Genomic DNA, 24966 nt, shown 5'->3' with positions numbered 1-24966 from the left:
AAGAAGTATATGAAAACCCTCAGTAGAAGAATTGACAATGATTTGTTAATTTGGAGCAGTCAATGCGAAAAATAGCAGTCCTTGGCAAAGACTAGAGGCATCATTTCGAACAAATAGAATATGTTAGGAGTAAACTAAAAAGATAAATCTCTCATCAACCCAAAGAGTGATTTTAGCACCAAATTGCTTAACAAGGGATGGTGCTATGAGAGGTATGCTGTGGTAATCTTCTGATCTTTGAACTGACCTACCCAGACAGTTATAGGGGGATTTATAGCTAAACGTGAACACCGAACCATTGTCGAACACGGGATTTTTCACATTTACAAACATTGCCAGAGTTGAATGAAGTGAAAAGTGAGAGATAAAAGTTCTTGGATTGATTGGGGGTCAAATCAAAGTCCTTTGGATCCGCAATCTGACACTTTACCACTGAGACAACCAGCTACATGTTCAGATGTAATGGTTACGTCAGGATGAAAAGATCAGCTCAAGGTATGACAATATGATGGACTGCACCTAATCAGTCGTAAGACTGAGGACAAAAATAAATGGAAGTCGATTGCCAGCCATGTCAACTATCATAGCTCGGAAACGATGTTGGTACTTGACAAAAATGGTTCAAATGGCTCTGAGCACTATGGGACTTAACTTCTGAGGTCATCAGTCCCCAAGAACTTAGAACTACTTAAACCTAACTAATCTAAGGACATCACACACATCCATGCCCGAGGCGTGATTCGAACGTGCGACCGTAGCGGTCACGCGGTTCCAGACTGTAGCGCCTAGAACCGCTCGGCCACTTAGGCCGGCGGTACTTGACACCAGTATCAAGTTCAGCAAACATCGCGAAAAACACGCAATTATTATGGACAAAAGATGACAACACTATTTTCTTGTGTACCTGTTTGAAATATAGTAGTCACGCATTCTGGAGTAGTCTGAAACAAAGAACCTACAATTAACAAAGTAATCTATATTACTAAACTCTCCGTTGTATGTTGGCTTCCTGGCGCAACTAAAATTTGATATTCAGTATTTCATATAATTACGGACGTAATATAAAAAACCTTGTCATTATCTACCCATTAAGAGGTATAATCTTAAGTTACAAACAAGTTTAACGCAATACACTAGATGACAAATCGTGGGATAGCGATAAGCACAACTGTAAGTAGAAATAGTATCGCGTACGCAATGTATAAAAGGGCAATACAGTGCCAGAGCTGTCATTTGGGCTCAGGTGACTCATGTGGAAATGTTTCCTACGCGATTATGGCCGCGCGACGGGAATATAACAGACTTTGAACGGGGAATAGTACTTGGAGATAGCCGCATGAGACGTATCATTTCAGAAATCGTCATGGAATTCTATAATTCGAGATCCATAGTGTCCAGAGTTTGCCAAGAATACCAAATTTCGGGCATTTCCTGTCGCCACGGCCAACGCAGTGGCCGACGGCCTTCACTTGACGACCGAGAGCAGCGACGTTTGCGTAGAGTTCCCAACAGACAAGCAATACTGCCAATATTGTGTCAAATAACCGCAGAAATAAATAAGTTTGGAAGGCAGGAGAGGAGATACTGGCAGAAGTAAAGCTATGAATACCGGGCGTGAGTCGTGCTTCGGTAGCTCAGATGGTAGAGCACTTGCCCGCGAAAGGCAAAGGTCCCGAGTTCGAGTCTCGGTCTGGCACACAGTTTTAATCTGCCAGGAAGTTTCATATCAGCGCACACTCCGCTGCAGAGTCAAAATCTCATTCTGGAAACATCCCCCAGGCTGTGGCTAAGTCATGTCTCCGCAATATCCTTCCTTTCAGGAGTGCTAGTTCTGCAAGGTTCGCAGGAGACCTTCTGTAAAGTTTGGAATGCAGGAGACGAGATACTGGCAGAAGTAAAGCTGTGAGTACCGGGCGTGAGTCGTGCTTTGGTAGCTCAGATGGTAGAGCACTTGCCCGCGAAAGGCAAAGGTTCCGAGTTCGAGTCTCGGTCGGGCACACAGTTTTAATCTGCCAGGAAGTTTCATATCAGCACACACTCCGCTGCAGAGTGAAAATCTCCTTCTGGAAACCTCCCCCAGGCTGTGGCTAAGCCATGTCTCCGCAATATCCTTTCTTTCAGGAGTGCTAGTTCTGCAAGGTTCGCAGGAGAGCTTCTGTAAAGTTTGGAAGGTAGGAGACGAGATACTGGCAGAAGTAAAGCTGTGAGTACCGGGCGTGAGTCGTGCTTCGGTAGCTCAGATGGTAGAGCACTTGCCCGCGAAAGGCAAAGGTCCCAAGTTCGAGTCTCGGTCGGGCACACAGATTTAATCTGCCAGGAAGTTTCAACCGCAGAAATAATGTGGCATGTACGACGAACGATCCGTTAGGACAGTGCGGCGAAATCTGGCGATAAAGCGCTATAGCAACAGACGACAGTCGCTAGTGCCTTTGCTAACATCATGACATCGCGTGCAGCGCCTAGCGCCTCTCCTGGACTCGAGACCATATCGGTTGGACCCTAGACGACTGGAAAACCGTGGTCTGATCAGATGAGTCCCGGTTTCAGTTGGTAAGAGCTGATGGTAGGCTTCGAGTATGGCGCACATCTAACGAACCCATGGATCTACAATGTGCACAAGGCACTGTTCAAGCTGGTGGTGGCTCCACGGTGATGTGGGCTGTTTTTACATGGAATGGACTGGGCTCTCTGGACCAACTGAACCGATCATTGACGAGAAATGGTAATTTTCGGCTATTTGGAGACCATTTGCGGCCATGAACTTCATTTATCCAAACGACGATGTCATGTCACCGGCCCACAATTGTTTTTAATTTGTTTGAAGACCATTCTGGACAATTCGAGCGAATGATTTGGCCTCCCACATCGCCCGACATGTATCCCATCGAACATTTGGGGGACATAATCGAAAGATCAGTTCGCGCACAACATCCTGTACAGGCAACACTTCAGCCATTATGGTCGGCTGTAGAGGCAGCGTGGCCCACTGTCACTGCCAGGAACGTCCAACGCCTTGTTTACTCCGTGTATCCTATGATTGTTGTCAGTCAGTGTAAGTCAGTTTTTATGGCAGCGTAATTCACGGTGCAAAAAATGGTTCAAATGGCTCTGACCACTATGGGACTTAACATCTGAGGTCATCAATCCCCTAGAACTTAGAACTACTTAAACCTGACTAACCGAAGGACATCACACACATCCATGCCCGAGGCAGGATTCGAACCTGCGACAGTAGCGGTCGCGCGGTTCCAGACTGTAGCGTCTAGAACCGCTCGGCCACTACGGCCGGCGCTCCACAATATTGATAATGTGTTAAATCCATTCATCTGTAATCTGTAAGATAGTGCGCCATCAGTGTCTCATATCGTCATTTAATCTCTTTGATGTATGTTGTAAGATCATGAACCGATTGTTAACCAGTAGTACCCATTCTGATCATTTAAAGAATAGATCTTCCATGCATAAAATAGCTAGCTTTCCACCCATCTCATTGTTACGACGTCATATCCCGTGAAGTATGTGTCGTACAGAGATATAATTTTGCTGGTACATTCATATATGGATACTGCCTGCAAAATTTGTTGCAAATGGATTTAGTAGTTAGGAAGTAATAGACTTACAGGTCATGCTTGATGGTGAAGTTTTAGTGCGTGAAAAGGGAAAACGTAGTAAGCGGTAAGCTACTTTGCTTTCAGTATTTGTTGTGTTCAAATGGTTCAAATGGCTCTGAGCACTATGGGACTTAACTTCTGAGGACATCAGTCCTCTAGAACTTAGAACTACTTAAACCTAACTAGCCTAAGGACATCACACACATCCATGCCCGAGGCAGGATTCGAACCTGCGACCGGAGCGGTAACGCGGTGCGAGACTGAAGCGCCTAGAACCGTTCGACCACTTCACGGAGCACAAATTACCCAGATGATATTCATCCATTATTTCAGAATTAGAGCATTTAGCGACTTTCAAACTAACTTTACACATAATATCAAACTTTTCCGTCTTTGAATTCCCCCCACCCCACGGCACACACACAACAGATGCCGGCCGAAGTGGCTGAGCGGTTCTAGGCGCTACAGTCTGGAACCGCGCGACCGCTACGGTCGCATGTTCGAATCCTGCCTCGGGCATGGATGTGTGTGATGTCCTTAGGTTAGTTAGCTTTCAGTAGTTCTAAGTTCTAGGGGACTGATGTCCGCAGAAGTTGAGTCCCATAGTGCTCAGAGCCATTTGAACCATTTGAACACAACAAAATACTGAAAGCAAAGTAGCTTACCGCTTACTACGTTTTCCCTTTTGGCGAAAACTTCACCATCAAGCATGACCTGTAAGTCTATTACTTCCTAACTACTAAATCCATTTGCAACAAATTTTGCAGGCAGTATCCACATATGAATGTACCAGCAAAATTATATCTCTGTACGACAAATACTTCACGGAAATGACGTCGTAAACATTGAGATGGGTGAAAAGCTAGCTATTTTATGCATGGGAGATCTATTCTTTAAATGATCAGTGTGGGTACTACTGGTTAACAATCGGTTCATGATCTTACAACATACATCAAAGAGATTAAATGACGATATAAGACACTGATGGCGCACTGTCTTACTGATTACAGATGAATGGATTTAACACATTATCAATATTATGTAGTGAGAAACCGTGCAGACCTACTCAACAAGTCAGCTCCTGTTTGGGCTTTGTTAAACCACTCGTGGTAATCATAAGGTGGAATTACAACTGAGCACGCATCTGTGCAGATTTTGCGCTTCCAGAAATTTAACAACGCACCATGTAAGAAACAAAATGTCTTACGTGAATGACAACACTCACGAACTTGTGGGAACGCATACGGCTGCTTCATGTTCTGGTCAAGGCCGTACGATCTGGCGCAATGCTCTGCGTGACCGGGGCAGTCGTTGCGACTGCCATCGATACCGGAAACCAAACTTACGACATGAACCAATAGTAATACAGTAGCGCACTTACTTCCTCTCCAGGCCACAAACGTCTTTCCATCCTGCACGTAAGTATTTTTTTTCCCTCTGCATATTTAGGTTGTATCAGTATTTTCATTTACGCAGAGCTTATATACCCAACGCCCTAAGTAAACTGTTTCACACATGCTAATAATTTTTCTACATCTGCACACTTTCCCCCTATGCTCTTTCCAGATGAAAATACAACAGTACGTCGCTTTAATTTGCCTTTCTTCGTATACGAATTTTCCACACATTTCTATTCATTATTGCACATCTTCATTTTAAAGCCTTTCAATTTCTTATTCTCCACTTACACCACGTTTGACTTTCACTGCATGCTGTGCTTCGTCTTTGGTTCTAAGTCAATACTTGATACCAGTAAACTTGTAGTCTTGAAGGAGCTGTGACAGACGCCCGAACAACAGGGAACTCACATGCATTGACACTATGAAATAGTGCATTAATAATGGCTAATCACTATCCGAAATCTAGATTTGCGTGAATAAAACCTGCAAAAATGACGACTGATTGGCGTGCTCTTTCATTTGTATACCAGCAAACTAATTTTGGGCAAAAAAAAAAAAAAACTTTTCTTCATCTGCATCAGCTTTAGTTGCTCCTGACAAGTCATAAATATGGTTTCCAATCCAATACAATTCTTTCTCTTGTTTTCCCCCGACATGAGATAGTGACTTTACCCCTCTCTCTATGGAAGCTGGTGTATCGAAAGTGTACGATGCACGGTACTTTTTACTGTGCCATACACTAAGGCTTGTTTTCCGGTTTCTATTTGCAAATAAACTATGGAAAGAATGATTTCTTGCTCAAGTCTGTGCGAACTATTATTCGCCTAATTTTATCTACGCTGCCTCTCTGGATAGAAACGTAGCGGACTCAGAATATCCGCAGTTTCTGCCCTGGTGGACGATTCTTGAAGTTTTCCAAGCAGTTTCTTGCGACGTTTGCGGTGTCTTCCTTGAAGTGTCCGCCACTTACGATCTTTCAACATTTTCGCTGCGCTCTCTCGCCAGTCATACGAGCAGCTCCCTTTCTAGTTTGCGATCGATAACCCTTTTTCGTCCGACCTTTCAAATTCTAGCCGTACAAATGTTTCGCGTGCAATCTATTTTGTGGACGAACAACAGCCAACGAACGAATCGTAAGTCATTAATTTACCTACAACTGAGTTTATGTGCCCGTTCCATTTCATCAATATAGCAATCTGAGGATACCACGCTTTTACATCTGGGCAGTAAACAACTGTGCACTTGGCATCATGAAGAGCTGGTTAGCATTCTTTGCTCCCGGCTGATGTTTTGTCGAAAACTAATTGGATATTACTGAAAATTTTACGAGATAGAATTTTCGCCTCTCCAAACCCAGCTTCCCAATTTCCTATGTTACTTTGTTCTGCAGCGGTCATAAAACTGAAGCATTATTTAAAAAGTTAATAAATGATTTGAGATTTTATATTTATATAGGTGCCTCATCTCATATACATATTTAACTAAATTCTGGGATCCATTCGATTATTGCCTTGCGCAAACATCTACATACGTGTACATCTAGACCGCTTAACTTACATGGATATTCATAAATAAATAAATAAATAATAAAACTAAATAAACTAACGTGGAAGTGTATCTCTTCGACACTTCACATCATACACCAATGAGTGAAGACATTACGGCCACATGTTTAATAGCGTTTTGTCCCACTTTTCAAACAGAGCACAACAGAGATTCTACTTGGCTGCGATTCTACATGTTACTGATTTGAAGAGCATTCTGGAAAACTCAAGCGAATCATTTGGCCACCCATATCGGCCGATATGAATCTAATGAACATTTATGAGACGTAATCGGGAGATCAGCACGTGCACACAATCCTGAACCGGCACCACGATCGCAATTATAGACGGCTGTAGAGGCAGCATGCCCCAATTTCTTTTCAGTGGACTTGCAAAGACTTGTTCAGAGTTGCTCAACGGCTGGCAAAACGAGGTCTGACACGATATTAAGAGGTATCACTTGACTTTTGCCACCTCAGTGTAAATCGCGCATCGGTGTGATTATTATCTTTGAATAAAAGCTTCATTCCTGTTCGCCTGACTGCGAATTTCTTTGTTATCTTCTGTATTAAACTAGTAATTGTTTATATATTTGGTTAAAGTTTCAATCAGCTACGTTACTTGGCAGTGGCACATCATGCGAAAGATACTTTCGTACTTTAAGATTTGTACACCAGTGTAGTCAAACCGCAACAAAAATACGGCGCGCGCAGGATTCTCATTAGCTAATTAAAATGCACTAAAGAGCCAAAGAAACTGATACACCTGCCTAATATCGTGTTGCGACCCCGCGAGCAACAGAATGGCCGCAACACGACCTGGAACAGCCTTGATTAATGGCTGAAGTAGAGCTGGAGGGAACTGATACTATGAATCCTGCAGGGCTGTCCATAAATCCGTTAAGAGTACGAGGGGGTGGAGATCTCTTCTGAACAGCGCGTTGCATCCCAGATATGCTCAATAATGTTCGTGTCTGGAGAGTTTGGTGGCCAGTAGAAGTGTTTAAATTCAGAAAAGTGTTCCTGGAGCCACCGTGTAGCAATTCAGGACGTGTGGAGTGTCGCACTGTCCTGCTGGAATTGCCCAAGTCCGTCGGAATGCAGAATGGATGCAGATGATCAGGCAGGATGCTTACGTTCGTATCACCCGTCAGAGTCTTATCAGGGGTCCAATATCACTCCAACTGCACACTCTCTAGAGAGCCTCCACTAGCTTCAACAGTCCCCTGCTGACATGCAGGGTCCATGGATTCATGAGGTCGTCTCCATACCCCTGCACGTCCATCCGCTCGATACAATTTGAAACGAGACTTGTCCGACCAGGCAACATGTGTCCAGTCATCAACAGACCAATGTCGGCGTTGAAGAGCCCAGGCGAGTCGTAAAGCTTTGTGTCGTGCAGTCATCAAGGGTATACGAGTGGGCCTTCGGCTCAAAAAGTCCATATCCATGATGTTTCGTGGAACGGTTCGCACACAGACTTTTCGATGGCCCAGCATTGAAATCTGCAGCAGTTTGCGGAAGGGTTGCACTTCTGTAACGTTGAACGATTCTCTTCAGTCTTCGTTGTTCCCGTTCTTGCAGGATCTTTTTCCGGCCGCAGCGATGTCGGAGATTTGATGTTTTACCAGATTCCTCATATTCACGGTACACTCGTACAATGGTCGGACGGGAAAATCCCCACTTCATCGCTACCTCGGAGATGCTGTGTCCCATCGCTCGTGCGCCCACTATAACGCCACTCCCAAGCTCACTTAAATCTTGATTACGTGCCATTGTAGCAGCAGTAGCCGATCTAACAACTGCATCAGACACTTGTTGTCTTATATAGGCGTTGCCGACTGCAGCGCCGTATTCTGCCTGTTTACATGTCTCTTGTACCTGAATACGCAAGCCTACACCAGTTTCTTTGGCGCTTCAGTGTAGGATTCCGTGATGATAAAAAATTGTATGTGAGGGTCAATAATACATGAAATGTATTCGCAGCTGCGAAGACGGAAACCATGGGCTGTATAATGGAATGACGACAATGTGACGGACTGGTACTCGAACCCGCTTTGCGCGAAACGTCGCTTGAACCCTTTCAGATTCTAAATATTAAAAATTAAATTTTTTGAATCTTCTTGTTTTTATTAGGTTATTAGACATAACTGAGGCAAAAAATCTGAGAAACCAGTGTTGTGTACATTAATTCAACATATACGGAGTCGTTTCAACAGGAGCCACTGTGTATGCTTCAGATGAGGCACTTGGCCATCTGATTAGTGTGGAAAACTATTTGTTATAGTATACTATCCCCAAATCGAGATCACTGTCTTCAGCTAACATATCATCCCCACTTTCACTCCTCCTGTTAATATGAGTCGGATCAATAGTAATCCCTTTCCAAAGGCACGCAGGAATTTCCTCTTCCTTTAGTCTGCGAGAAGTCATCGCGTGAAACTGGAAATACAACTTGTCAGAACTACTCATGTTGCTGGTAGAGCCGCAGTGGTTTCAAAAGAAACCACCACATTACCGCAACACACAGAGTATGCATTTGAACAGGACAACTTTCTATACATAATCCACGCGCGAAACATGCCTCATAGAGACAAATATAATTTGAAAGCAAAAACAATCGTGCAGTGCAGTCAAAAATGGCTCCTGCGTTTGCTAGCCTAACTGCTAAGATTCGAAATGTATGACTTTGTTCAGCTGCAGCCACTAGAGGGCTGCATCTACTGGATACTTAAAGAGTGTTTATAGATTCAGCTACTGTGCATACGAGAGGAAAAAAAACAACACCAAAAAACGGAATAACACTGCAGTGGGAGGAGCTTGTGCAGTACGCATTTCTGCCGCCAGGCGTGTACAGCGCAACTCATTGCCTGTTCAGTGCCGCGTGTGTTGTCGACCCGGCTTATTCCGTTCAGCTGCAGTGATTGTTTTTGCTAGCGCTGTTTTGTTCTTGTTTTGTTTTTCATGATGGCTAGTTTAAGTGCATAGCGTGCAACTGTGAAATTCTGTTTTATAATCAGTAAATATGTTGCTGAAACTGTTTTAATGTTGAAAACAGCTTACCAAGCTGACGCTATGGGAAAAAATGTCGTTCTGGACGTCCATCACCTGGCCGAATCGACGAAAGTATTGCAAAATTTCGAGAGCTTGTGCTCACAGACTGTCGACAGACAACTGATCAACTGCCAGGGATTATTGCGTCATCTTGGAGCTTGGTTCAGCCCAATTTGCGGCAGACAGGAGACTGTTTCTTCCACCACGACACAGCCATCTCTGTTAATACAGTTTTTGCCTAGAAATGGCATGGTTCCACTGCCCCACAAACCTAACTCGTCAGACCTGGCTCCGTGCGACTTTCTCTTATTTGCACGCATGAAAAGGGGCATGAAAGGACACCGACTTGACGGCACTGCAGTAGTCAAGAAAAAAAAGAACGAGGAGCTGTCAGCAATTTCTAAAGATGACTACAAAACATGTTTCGAACAGTCGAAGCACCGGTGGGACAAATCTATTGTCATGAAAAGTATTTTAAAGAAGATAAGGTTGCTTTGTAAACAGTTTGAAAATATAAACCTATTAAAAAATAATTCCTGTCTTTTTGGTACCTCCTCGCATGCCACGAAATGAGAAACTCCTAGGCGGCTTCAAACGGCACCACATCGTCTGAAAGGGTTTAACCTCTTTGGCTATCCCTGCACGATTCACAGCCAGACCCAAACTTCTAATATGTCAAAACCTGCAGTCGTAAACACTATGTACACTACTGGCCATTAAAATTGCTACACCAAGAAGAAATGCAGATGATAAACGGGTATTCATTGGACAAATATATTATAGTAGAACTGACATGAGATTACATTTTCACGCAATTTGGGTCCATACATCCTGAGAAATCAGTACCCAGAACAACCACCTCTGGCCGTAATAACGGCCTTAATACGCCTGGGCATTGAGTCAAACAGAACTTGGATGGAGTGTTCAGGTACAGCTGCCCATGCAGCTTCAACACGATACCACAGTTCATCAAGAGTAGTGAATGGCGTATTGTGACGAGCCAGTTGCTCGACCACCATTGACCAGACGTTTTCAATTGGTGGCAGATCTCGAGAATGTGTCGGCCAGGGCAGCAGTCGAACATTTTCTGTATCCAGAAAAGCCCGTACAGGACCAGCAACATGCGGTCGTGCATTATCCAGCTGAAATGTAGTGTTTCTCAGGGATCGAACGAAGGGTAGAGCCACGGGTCGTAACACATCTGAAATGTAACGTCCACTCTTCAAAGTGCCGTCAATGCGAACAAGAGGTGACCGAGACGTGTAACCAGTGGCACCCCATACCATCACGCCGGGTGATACGCCAGTAAGGCGATGACGAATACAAGCTTTCAATGTGCGTTCACCGCGATGTCACCAAACACGGATGCGACCATCATAATGCTGTAAACAGAACCTGGATTCGTCCGAAAAAATGACGTTTTGCCATTCGTGCATCCAGGTTCGTCGTTGAGTACACCATCGCAGGCGCTCCTGTCTGTGATGCAGGGCCAAGGGTAACCGTAGCCATGGTCTCCGAACTGTTAGTCCACGCTGCTGCTAACGTCGTCGAACTGTTCGTGCAGATGGTTCTTGTCTTGCAAACGTCCCCATGTGTTGACTCAGGGATCGAGACGTGGCTACACGATCCTTTACAGCCATGCGGTTAAGATGCCTGTCATCTCGACTGCTAGTGATACAAGGCCTTTGGGATCGAGCACAGCGTTCCGTATTACCCTCTTGAACCAACCGATTCCATATTCTGCTCACAGTCATTGGATCTCGACCAACGCGAGCAGCAATGTCGCGATACGATAAACCGCAATCGCGATAGGGTAGAATCCGACCTTTATCAAAGTCGGAAACGTGATCCTTAGACGAGGCAACACAACAACGTTTCAGCAGGCAACGCCGGTCAACTGCTGTTTGTGTATGAGAAATCGGTTAGAAACTTTCCTCATGTCAGCACGTAGGTGTCGCCACCGGCGCCAACCTTGTGTGAATGCTCTGAAAAGCTAATAATTTGCATATTACAGCACCTTTTCCTGTCTGTTAAATTTTGCGTCTGTAGCACGTCATCTTCGTGGTGTAGCAATTGTAATGGCCAGTAGTGTAATTCCAGTACAGATGCGTGACATTACAACTGAAAGTCGCTGCCTAGAATCGGCAGAATACGATACTGCAGTGCCTGTGTTGTTAAGAATTGCATGCACGTCCGAAGAAGCACTGGATCGTAGTTCTTGATCAGACAGACAGTGCAGTACCGTAAATGATACACCTGTTGGCCGGCTGTAGTGTGTTGCGGACTGCCTACCTGTTGAGTGCAGTGTCATGAAGACCGCGGCGCCAAAGGTACGGCCGCCGTCGCCGGAGATCGCCAGCTGGTGCTCGTCACGGCTGCCACCTGCGGAAATAAATAAATCCTTTTGAAACAGGCGCGCCGCCCGGGTCACAAGGACAACCACTGGCCAGAAGCTCCAGATGGCGAAGCTGTGTAAAGTGAAAGGCGCGCTCTTACGCCCGTGGTGTAGGCGAGCACGTGCCGGCGGCGCGGAAGGGCTGCGGGGCGATTTACGACCCCGCCAGCGAGTCCACGGCGAGGCAGCTGCGCGCTCTGCTGTAGGGAGCACCTGTGTCGTGTACTCGTTACGGATTACGATCGTAAACTGCTAGCTGCTGTGCTGCCACTGAGCACCGTTGTCGTCTACTACCTCAGTTTCAGTGCAGGGTGTAACAGACATATACCGACAAACTACGCGATGTTGTCTTCAGGACTGGAACACTGGTCTCGAAACGTCATTCAACGATTTTCCCATTATAGGGGAGTCTCCTGTCTCTGAGTCACCCCTCGGAAGGCCCAACGGTTCGGTTCTCAAGGAGGGTCATCGTTTATTACTGTTATTCGCCACTCCCTCCCTAAATGTAATTTCTTATCACCCTCACTCTTAACGTGCCACAAATGCGTACAAACTTAATAACAATAACAACAAAATGGTTCAAATGGCTCTGAGCACTATGGGACTTAACTTCTGAGGTCATCAGTCCCCCAGAACTAAGAACTACTTAAACCTAACTAACCTAAGGACACCACACACATCCACGCCCTAGGCAGGATTCGAACCTGCGACCGTAGCGGTTCCACACATTAGCGCCTAGAACCGCTCGGCCACTCTGGCCGGCAACAATAACAATAATAAAATATTCAAAGTACTGTAATGTAATCCGTGCGTGCCGCTGAAAATCTGCGACCCATCCCCACAGCCCAGTTGGGGCCATGTGGTGTGGTAGCCCTCCATCCCCATCCACGAAGAAAGTTTCGGTTCGAAACCGCGAGGGCTCGCTTTGAAGGTATGGGTGTCAAATCGGTGAAAGAACAGCGAATGGAGTGCTCTAGTGGCCCAGTCTGGCCAGTACGTTCCTTCTAGAATGTTGGAAAGTGTTGTAGAATGTTCCAAAATGTTACAGAACATTCCAGAAGGATCGAAAATGTTCCACAATACTATATATCATCTTCCAGAATGTTTGTGAATCTTCCATAATGTTCTAGAGGTTTCCAGAAAGTCTGAAAATGCTCCTAGATGTTCAACAATGGTATCGAATGTTCCATTATCGTGTTGTGGCGATGGCTGGCCATAGTGGCTGAGCGGTTCTAGGCGCTACAGTGTGGAACCGCGCGACCGCTACGGTCGCAGGTTCGAGTCCTGCCTCGGACCTGGATGTGTGTGATGTCGTTAGGTTAGTTAGGTTTAAGTAGTTCTAAGTTCTAGGGGACTGATGACCTCAGATGTTAAGCCCCACAGTGCTCACACCCATTTGAACCCTTTTTTTTGTTGTTGTTGTGGCGATATGTTCCAATTCAGGGAGGTATAGAAAGGCGATGGCGAGACGGATGCGTCACATTTCAAAATCGATTAGAGTGAATCAAGGAAAAGTGAAAGTGATAGAAAAGTGAAATAAATGAAAATGAAGGAGAATTCCTTAACGTTGTGAAGTGGAATTTTGGTGTATTAAGTAGCGTTAAGATTTAAGAGTATGCCATTATCATGGAGTATGCCAAACCAATTATATTTTAGCCCATGTACACTGATGACCATCCTATGCATGTGATTTGTATTTTGTACCACTTACGAGGAAGACACATCCACAATATTCCAAGTAGCCACACTGCTTTTGAGAAAATGCTACATCCAGTGCAGCTGTAGACCTTTTTATATTTTGATTTGCATGTAATCCTGGCGTATTATCGCGTTTACAGAAGTACTTCAGAAGGAGAAAAGCTCAAAACTAGCTAGCAGTGGTTAATAAATCCCTGTTTTAAAACAACAGCCTGGCACAAGGGACACTCCAAAAGAAATGCACACTACTTTTGTTTAAATCCATCTTTTATTGTACATGTTTGAAAGTTTTACAGTGTGTACATACATCCTTGAGGAACAATATTTTCACTTCTCCACATAATTTCCATCCCTCTCAACTGCCTTACGCCATCTTGGAACCAGCGCCTGTATACCCGCACGGTAAAATTCTGCACAAACCTGTTGGAGCTACTGTTTGGCAGCGTGCACAAGGGAGTCATCATCTTGAAATCTTGTTCCACGAAGAGATGATAGTCACATGGAGCCAGGTCAGGACTGTAAGGCGGGTGTTTCAGTGTTGTCCATCCGAGTTCTGCGATCGCTTCCATGGTTTTGTTGACTGACATGTGGCAGTGCATTGTCGTGCAACAGCAAAACATCCTGCTTTTGTCGATGTGGTCGAACACGACTCAGTCGAGCTAGAAGTTTCTTCAGTGTCGTCACATATACATCAGAATTTGTGGTGGTTCCACTTGGCATGATGTCCACAAGCAAGAGTTCTTCGGAATAGAAAAACACCGTAGCCATAACTTTTCCAGCAGAAGGTATGATTTTGATTTTTTTTTTTTTCTTGGGTGAATTTGCATGATGCCATTCCACTGATTGCCTCTTCGTCTCTGGTGTAAAATGATGGAGCCTGGCACAAACCTTTTTTAACGCCAACACTTTCAGTATTCTGCAAACACTTCCTTCCCCTATCCCAACGTAGCGTAACAATTCGTTCACTGTGATGCGTCTGTCAGCAGTCACCAATTCGTTAACTCCCTGCACATTGTCTGGAGTGTGTGCAGTACGAGGCCTGCCGCTGCGAGGACAATCCTCAATATTGCCGTGCCCGCTTTCATCACGTAACCTCTTTGCCCACCGACTAACTGTACTGCAATCGACAGCAGCATCTCTATACACCTTTTTCAACCTCTTGTGCATGTTTCCTACTGTCTCGTTTTCACAGCACAGGAATTCTATGACAGCACGTTGCTTCTGACGAACGTCAAGTGTAGCAGCCATCTTGAAGACATGTTGTGACGGCGCCACTCACGGGAACAGGCTGAACTAAGTTCGAAAACAAGCGGGAAGGATGTATCTACACACTGTAAAACTTTCACACATGCAGCATGAAAACTGTATTTTTACAAAAACAGTGTGGATTTCTTTTGGAGTGACCCTCGTCAAAACTGTATCATTCTTCAGTTTTTACTCCATTATTATCGAGGTATCGATCGTATCGATGCAAAACTTATATCGAATGCAGTTGGAACGAAGCAAGCCGCAAAGAAAAGACCCCTACAGATCACGAGTCACAGCGGCACAGTGGGGGAAGTGGTCGTCGCCAGGCTGCGGGAGACATTCCGCGCGTCGCATGCCGACTTCCAATAGCTCACTCCGGAGCCGCCGAGGATTTGTCTCCATTGTTTCCTGCCGAGAAGCGAGCAGAGGGCGATGTCGATAGGGGCCCGCGGCGAGATAAGCGGGACACTGTTGCCGCGGCGACGACACAGGCACGGCCCGTTTCAATTCCGCGGCTAACAATAGTCCCTCGGCACCGGATTCCACCGCGGCCCCCACCCCCACCTCCGGCCTCTTTCCTCTTCCCCTCCCTCGTGTCGCCAGCCTTCACGCTACCCCGCCTCCTACAACTCTGTCCAAGACTAGACCCGCCAACCGCGCAGGTGAGTCACGTACTGGCCATGACGTAATACACCGTCTCTACGATGACACCCGCATCTAACGTTCCGCAAGCCAGCTTTCGCACGTACGTCCCAGTCGGGGCATCGCGTATTCCTACATGGCCCGCAGCCAGTTTACCTACACAGGCTCATCAGGAAAGACAGTGCTATTTGTCAGTGTAGTCATACAGGAACACACCAACTAACAGACACGAACTTCTACACGAGTTTTAAAGACATTACGAATGGCGGACAACAGACAATGCCGCTAACACCACTTCCCAGCATGAAGATGACGATTTTGCCAGAGTACAGCAATTACAAAATCCCTCCTATCCCGCACGGCAACGCCGTATGGACGACATAGAAATAAGCATACCTGGTGTACAGAAACAACTGAAAGATTTGAAAACAAATAGATCACCAGGTCCGGATGGAATCCCAGTCGATTTTCCAAAGAGTACTCTACGGCAGGACTTCCCAACCTTTTCAGCTGGTGGACCCCTTCTTCAGTCGAAAATCCATGGCGGACCCCTCCTCAGTCAAGAGCACAGTAACATTAAATTTTAGACGGAAACCCATGGGAACTGAAAGCTTCTTAATGCAAATTCCATGTTCCCAATGACCCCCCTTCCCCCCCCCCCCCCTCACCCCGTCCCCAAGGTATCAATAGCCTTTGATTTAGGGATGAATGAAAACAACTTGAAGGTCAAAAATAGACTTATGAAATAGGTAGTGCACTGACAAAGCAAGTTTAACATTTAATGATGCCTGGGGCCGCAAACGTACCAGCGAGCACTGTGATTGGTCGACAAAGCTCGCTTCGCGCATGCGTAAAATGTTTCAGCGCGTCTACCGCCATGAGTCGGCGCACAAACAACCCCCGTACTGTTGCGAAACAGTTGATCAGAGAAGCCGCATTCTCCGGCACTGAACTGTGTATGCGTTCTCACTTAGGAACCGCAAAGGCTGCTTGGGAATACGGAGGAGGAGGAGGAACGTCCTGTCCCGTCGACAACGAGGTCATTAGAGACGGAGCGCAAGCTCGGGTGAGGGAAGGATCGGGAAGGAAATCGGCCGTGCCCTTTCCATCCCGGCATTTGCCTGAAGCGATTTAGGGAAATCACGGAAAACCTAAATCAGGATGGCCGGAGACGGGATTGAACCGTCGTCCTCCCGAATGCGAGTCCAGTGTGCTAACCACTGCGCCACCTCGCTCGGTTTGGGAATACGACCTGAAGTAAAAGTGCACATGTTTTTCATACGGAAAAAAGTGATGAATTTGATTTTCACATTTTTATTCAATAATTTTACTCATTATTTTACACGATTTGGTGAAGGGTGACCGCGGACCCCGTAGAAAGAGCCGGCGGACCACGCGTTGGGAAGCCCTGCTCTTCGGCATTGGCCCCTTATCTAGCTTGCACTCATCGTGAATCTCTAGCCCAGCACAAAGTCCCAAGCGACTGGAAAATGCGCAGGTGCCCGCGAAAGGCAAAGATTCCGAAACTATAAAAGGCATTTTGTAAAAGCAAACAAAACAAAAATTCTGAAAAGTACGTCAATTTTAACAAGGCTGTTGGTGTGGGCACAACTATCCGCTGTTTACTAGTATTCTTTTAAGGAAAAAAAAAAGTTTTCGTGTTGTCTATCTTAAATAACTGCCAAATTGGCAGCCGAGTGTTTGACGCCATCTACTACGCACTAAACAAAGTGTTAAAAAAGAAGTTTCGATGCGAATATGTTTTCTTAAGAGTAACGGTAGTGCATCTATTAATCTATGATTACACTAGGGGGGACCCTGATGTCAGGACAGACAGAAAGTAACAAAAAAATTATTGGATTTGGCTCTCATGAAAAGGGCCACAGGCCTCTGGAAAATTAAATAGTAATACTGCTGTAACAAAACGGTGTTTAATTTATGAACGAATATTAAAATAAATTTCATTCCTTAGTTCTCCCCCCCCCCTCCCCACCCTGTTAACGATACATTAGATACGGAGCTATATGGGCAAACAAAGAGAAATCAGTTGTAATTTTTTTTTTCTTCTTTCGGGCCAGCAGCACAATACAGTATATGTCAGATACTGACACGATTATTTGCAAGAAGCACCAGAACAGCTGCTTATAATAATCTTTATTAACGACAGACTGTTTGGACTTATCGCCATTGTCACGTGTCTGCGAATTCCATTTTGATGAGACCGTGTGTAAATGTGAATGTCATTTATATTACAGTGACTATATTGTGCTCTACATATGAAAAATCGAAACCACACTGCTGATACAATCGGAAATAACACTCCAAATCCTGAACAGAAAACCAAAAGGTTTTGCAAAGGACGCTCTTGAAGAACTGGAAATCTATATACACTAGAGAAAATATGCATAAGAAATATTAAACGAACATACAGAATTCAGACACAAATACTACCTCAAATACTTCATTTAATTGTTAGAAGACGAAAGTGGATAAATCGTAAAAAACATATCCAATAACTAAAGATAATCGTAACAAAATTTAGTTAGTAAAATAATATCGCTGTTCACCTGTGTAATCTTTGTAAAGATATAACGCTGTCAGAGTAGACCTGTCAAACTGTAATTAACGTAGTATTTTCAATACTTTTAAGTCATTTACCATCTAACCAACACGTTTACAGTTGTAAGACAGTTCACTAACGACATAATATGGATGTCACATTATTCTAGACGTGAGTACAACACAGTCACTTTAATATACATGAAATTCACGATTATACATGTTCTAACCAAAATTGTATTCACAGGCACTTGACAACGTCGATAAATACCGAAACAGTCTGTCGTTAATAAAGATAAATTATTATAAGCAACTGTTCTGGTACATCTTCCTAACAATTGGAAATGGCCTTTCTGAAGGAACCATTCGTCTTCTAAGGATGGTCCGTATACGAACGCCGATCCTGTGGCACCCAGGTCGTTGGGTCGTAGCCACGGCGCAGCCTCGCTTGGAAGTGGGCCACCATGGACTACCGTGGTAGCGCAACACAACCTGAACTATGAGATATCTGCTCCGCAGAGTACACAATGAGCAGGTGGAAGCCATCACGCGCGCTCTGCGTATTTTTAGCACGAGAATATAGCGAGTCTTCGCCTGCTTTCATGATCGAAAACGGGTAAAGATTGCGCGAGCACGAAACATCACAACACACAGCAGTCTATTCAATACACTCTGCCGGGCACCTGTTTCTTAAGTGCAATGCGTAACAATAAAAGAAAAAGAAAATGTGAAGCGCTCAGAAGACGTGGCTGGATGTCAGCTAACTTCGTACACGTGCACGCCACCAGCGAGTAGGTGATGACTGGAGTTGAATGCTCTACGACAGTCACAGCAGATGTGAAAGTGTTCGTGTTTGGCACTGTTAGCAGGCCTAGTAGAGTATTTACGAAGCGTGAATAGCGTCAGATGTTGAGTGATCATGTGAACGAAACAGAGATGTCGCGTATTCGTATAGGGTAGCATTATCAGCACCTGGCAGAATTTGAAAGCTGCCTTATTCAGGGTGTACACGCGGACAAGGAAAAAAAAATCCCGGATTTCCCGGTTAAAGGCACACTTTTTCTCGGGTGAAAATACACTTTTTCCGTGTTAAGTGACTGCATACTTTCCCTCGGAACTGTAAAAATTATCAATGCTTTGAATGGTTAATGTTTTATAGACCGGCGTAGAACTTCCCGACACTTTAGAAAACGAACTCCAGCAAAAAAAAGCACGTTTTGGAAAGATCTTTGATGTGCACCAACATGTACGCTGCATGTTTTCGTATTACGATACGCTGCATATTTTCTTGTTATAAAAGTACATATTCGAATTCCAACAAACACAGCAAGTTGGTTTCCGAAGCACTGAAATCGAGATTGCGAAGCGCATTTGTAAGCTTATCACAGCTCATGTCATGTGACCTCGCCAGCTAACAAATTACATCAAAATTCTACAGATATATCAGTAAATAGGATTGCAGCTCACATACAGACTACAACCAGAGCTCCAATGGAGAAAACCACACAAGAACAATAAGCCGTGAACTTACAGCCCTTAAGACAAACAGCACATCTTTGGATCAATATTCTTCCAAATTTATCACTACTGAAATCAGAAACGCGCTGAAGAACGTCAAGGCAGTTAAGGAACCTGGACCGGATGGAATACACCCAGAATTCGTTCTTCACCGTGGAAAATTTGCCAAAAAGGGCTTGCAGAGTTTTATACAATTGTAATTACAACAGGAGCATACCACAGAAAAAGAATAAGTCCCACATCATCGCACTGCTTAGTGTCATATATAAGCTGCTCGAGAGACTCCAATATAATAGACTGAGACCAAAAATCCTGGAATCAGTCCCACACGAGCAAGTAGGAATCCGTCCCAATAGAAGCTGCACTGACCGAGTGTTTCCCTGACAATCTATATAGAGGCAGGCTATCAGAAAACAGCAAAACCAACCGCGTTCACAGATCTGAGCGCAGCCTATAGCACTGTCTGGAGACAAGGGCTGTTCTACAAACTAATTCAAATAATTCTGTGCAGCTATACTATCAGACTGACCGATAAAATATTTTGAAGTGTTCATCGGAGAAAGAAAGAGCTCCAGCAAGGTACCCAACAACGAGCTACCACAGGGGTTCACATCCAACTGCCCACCACTACAATAGCGAATATTTCAACATCAGTCCTTGCACCACTGTTGCTCGATCTTTACATCTCTGACATTTCAAACACACAACCAAAGAAGTTTGGCTACGCGGACTGGGCCGCAGCTGCGCAACACGCATCATTTGAGGCCACTGAAGACATCCTGTGCTCCGATCTAAAGCCACTGTGTGGCTAGTCTCGCAAGAAGAGAGCTCAATGTTATCTTTGAAGCGAAATGCCTTAACCATAAGAACTATCCAAAGACCTTGTAAAAAATAACTAGACTCACTGATGGCGCTGCAGTCGCGGGATAATTTGAACCTTCGGCTGGACGCCATTATAGTGGTTGTAGTCTGATGTGTTGTGTAGTATTGTTGTTTATGAAGACCCTGATTCAACGTTGTATATTTGTTGGGGCGTACATATAGTATTTGTTACTCGTAATTCTACTGTCTGTATGTTCCAATCAAAAGAAGTACAATTGTGAAGAGTTGTGCAGCGATTAATTGTACAAATAAATTCGAGAAAGGAACGAATATTACATTTCACAGGTATGTGAATATTTTAAGTTGTTTTGTATGTCAGTGCACTTGCTTAATAAATGTTTTTGTAACACGGTATTAGCATAATGTCTGTGCATCTATTTGCAGGTTTCCTTTCTCAAAACCGGAGCTGTTACAAAAATGGTTACACGCTGTCAGGAGGCAAGATTTCCGACCGACAGAATACCATTCTATATGTTCTGATCATTTTGAAGAAAGTTGGCTGATCGGTAGTGTTTTCATGGTCTAGGTTAGGTTGAAACTTGATAATTTGGTCGTGAGTTGCCAAAGCACTATGCCATATATAACGCACTTCTCGACATAAAATCTTTGGTAGAGTCAGAAAATATCTATTAATACAGTGGGAAAATCTTCGAGTATTTTGATGCATTTTGCGTACATCTATCGTAAATGAACTACGAAAAATGCTAGGGGTCCAGTACATAACTTTTAGCTACGGCAGATTCCATGTAGTACGTAAGATAAATTCATAAACAGTGACTAGTTGCTGTTTGTTCATAAATTAAAAAGTATATTGTAGTAACGTATTTAAATGAGGCATTATATTTGCGACCTAACTCAAGGGAAGGCATTTTGTAACCAAAAGCGATGTATAAACATTCGAACTCTGCGCGTCAGTTTACCACTCTAATGGCCGCCGCCCAGCTATTCAATTTGTCCGCTCTTCACAGTCGACCACTCGTGCGGTTGTCGGGGCCTGCAACTATCCCAAATATACAGGAGTTACACTAGAGAGGACGCTCTCTTACAAGGAGCACCTGACAAAGACAGCAGCCAAAATGAGGACAAGGAACACCATCGTCCATAAATTATGCAGCAATACTTGGGGCTCCGAAACAGATACACTCTGCACATCAACAGTTGGGCTTGTCTACTCAGTGGCTAAATACTGCGCTCCAGCATGGATTAATAGCCCGTATACAAAGAGAATTGATGTGGTATTAAGCAACACCATGCGCATCATCAGTCGCACAATAAAATCTGCACCTACCGCTTGGATGCCAACTCCGAGCCATATACCACCATCAGAGATTCGCGAAATAATGCTCTCCTCAGAGCCAGCCAGCAGCTGTGGTCGAGCGGTTCTAGGCGCTTCAGTTTGGAACCGCGCGACCACTACGGTCGCAGGTTCGAATCCTGCCTCGGGCATGGGTGTGTGTGATGTCCTTACGTTAGTTAGGTTTAAGTAGTTCTAAGTTATAGGGGACTGATGACCTCAGTGCTCAGAGCCATATGAATAACCCTCAGCTGCCCATAGATAATGATACAGCTAGTCTGGAGCGTAGAAGTCTTAAATCGAGAAGGCCCCATTACTCGCTGCTAAAGAGATGACGACCTCTAACTTTAACATCGACAATCTCTGGAAGGAAACAATACTGGCGAGAGCACTGCCCACCGAAATGCCAAAGCTTAAGCATAAATGAGAAGTCGCCCCGTTTAAATCAGTCGCGCAAAGTGTGGACAACTTTAAACCGCATACGCACTGGTCACAGAAGAAGTGCTGACGCCCTCAACAAATGGGAAAAGATACCAGTCCCAAAGTGTGAATGCGGTTGATTCCAGCATATATGAGGGCTGTTCATAATATTTTTACGCTCATGATTTCTCGCGCTAAAACTTAATCTTACAATATTCTCTTAGCTTAATGTGCAACAAACACGCTATAGTAGTTTCATTACTGGGACTCATGGTTGCCGCCTGTGAGAGGCAGGCGAGGACTAGAGTTGGGCAACACGATTCTTTTTCCCGATTCGGTTCCTACGATTCAATCTCACATTGCGAATCGATTCCTATGATCATGATTCATTCTAGTCTGCGATGGCACGATTCTTACGGAATGCAAAAAGTTCTACATCTTACTCACAGATGGCAGGACATGTCTGAAATTGTCAAGGGGGTTAGAATAGAACTGTGTCATGATAAGATATGCCAGAAATAGTTTATTTATGAGTAAACACGCATGTGACGTTAGAACTGTGATTCTAGATTTATACGTGTAATGCCTTAATTGATGAAACGTCACGTTTGATTTGATTGCATTTATTGTTATATTTCAGTATGGCAGGAAAGAGGAGTCGATTTGTGCGATAGGTGGTGCAAAATTACGTGGTATGCCAGTTTGGTTGTGTGGCTTGAACGTATCTAACTACAGACGTCTGTTTTATAGCAACAAAATCTAGCAGTGAGGCAGACGTGGTTTGGCTCATATCATCCTATGTTTTTCTGTGCTAAGATATCTTTCCAAGTCCACATCACCCTTGTAATTCATAACGCAGCTGACAGTCCTCCCACACAGCAAATTTAGCTTAACTTTCATTTCTTCTAAATACAAAGCATAAGTATTTTGCTTTTAATTTGTCTGAGAACTTGCCACTGTCACTACTGTTTACGTGAGAAGACGACATACTTCTAAACAGTAGGATTCAATCGAATACAGTGACATTACTTCACTAAAATTTAATATGAATCTGAACACGATAACACTCGAAAACTCGAACTTGAAATTATTAATTAAAAAGCTTTTGTTTAAAGACGCTGTTACACGGCGATCCGCCAAGAAAGGTATATTCTCTCTATATAGGCTCTGTAATATTGGTCTAGTGCGACAGCCAGCACTGGTGGAACTAACAGAATTAGCAAATTAGCAGTGAAGTAATGTCGCTGTATACGATTGTATCCTACACTTTAAAAGTATGTCGTCTTCTCACATAAACAGTAGTGGCAGAAGCAAGTTCTCCAACAAATTAAAAGCAAAATACCTATGCTTTGTATTTCGACGAAACAAAAGTTACGCTAAATTTGCAGTGTGTGAGGGCTGACAGCTACTTTATTATGAAATATAAGGTGCTCTGGAATTGGAAAGAGCACAGAAAAACGTAGGATGATGGTAGCGATAGTAAATGGGAAATGCCTTTACGCTCGTTCCCGTCAGCCACCGCCAAGTGTCGGCTTGGTTTTCACGAGTAATATTACGGCCCACGAACTTCATTTGTTCGTTCCGAGCTTCCTTTGTTCACACACATCCTCCACTTGATTGCCATCTGGCGGTCGTAATCATTCGGCACGACTCGGCATGATTCGGAAGTTGCCTTCGAAGCATAGCGTACTAAGAATCGATGAATCGTTGGAACTTGGAATCGTCACGACTCGGAAACACGCAATCGTTCTTACGATTATTTTGAACGACGATTCGTCCGTATCACGATTCGATTCTTACGATTATTTATTTAGAGTCGTTCAAATGAACGACTCATTCACGAATCGCCACAACTCTAGCGAGGACAGACACGTTCAGCATCGGCTACCGCTGCAACGGAGGTGACACGCGAGGAACAATACGCGGGTTTGAAATTCTGCATTCGTCTCAAAAAAATCTTCAGCTGACGCGTATACAATGTTACAGGAGGCCTATGGAGAGTTTGTTCTCCCCTACAGCTCAGCTCGAAGGTGGCTTAAAATGTTTAAAGATGGGAGACAATCAATTTCAAAGGAAGGTGGACCCGGTGCTCCTGTTACTGTTCATACGGAAGAAAACATCAACACTGCTGCTGTCATAGTGAGAGAGAGGCTCGACGAATTACCTTAAGACCACTTTCTGAAATACTGAATATCTCATGGGGTGCCACCCACACATTGGTGATAGAAAAATTACACAGACACGTGTTTGTGCGCGATGTTGATTCCCGAACAAAAGGACATTCGCGTGTAGGTCTGAATGCAGTTAAAGTTGAAGTTAGAGGAAGATCCGGGGTTTCGTTAAAGTGTAATCACTGCTGATGAAACTTGGCTACATCATTTTTATCCTGAGAGCAAACAGTAAAGCTAAGTGTGGAAACCTCTTTCATCACCAACCCCCAAAAGAGCAAAAGTGGTTGCTCCTACAGAGAAAGTTATGGACATCTCATTCTTTAATATTTATGGAGTGGTTTATGAGCATCATGTACCTGTACACACATAACTGGAAAATACTACAGGGATGTCCTGAAAACATTGCAAGTCCATATCAGGCGCAAAAGGCCACATTCCTGTGAAGCAGGCTGGATGCTGCACCACGATAATGCGCGGCCGCATACTTCCAACCTTGTTGCTGTATATCTTGCAGCGCCGGCCAGAGTGGCC

The 24966-nt window shown here is 44.4% G+C and overlaps 1 long non-coding RNA gene across 1 annotated transcript in view; it reads right to left on the bottom strand.

Annotated features, from left to right (window-relative positions):
* The window catches only part of LOC126177127 (uncharacterized), a 561360-nt gene that overhangs the window by 434559 nt on the left and 101835 nt on the right, over window positions 1-24966 (bottom strand). Inside the window, exon 2 of the long non-coding RNA XR_007535753.1 lies at window positions 11901-11990. This is a non-coding gene — a long non-coding RNA (uncharacterized LOC126177127). The remainder of the gene's footprint in view (window positions 1-11900; window positions 11991-24966) is intronic.

Source organism: Schistocerca cancellata, chromosome 3 (assembly GCF_023864275.1).
Source record: "Schistocerca cancellata isolate TAMUIC-IGC-003103 chromosome 3, iqSchCanc2.1, whole genome shotgun sequence".
Classification (NCBI taxonomy): Eukaryota; Metazoa; Arthropoda; class Insecta; order Orthoptera; family Acrididae; genus Schistocerca; species Schistocerca cancellata.
This window is presented reverse-complemented; position numbering and strand designations above follow the sequence as displayed.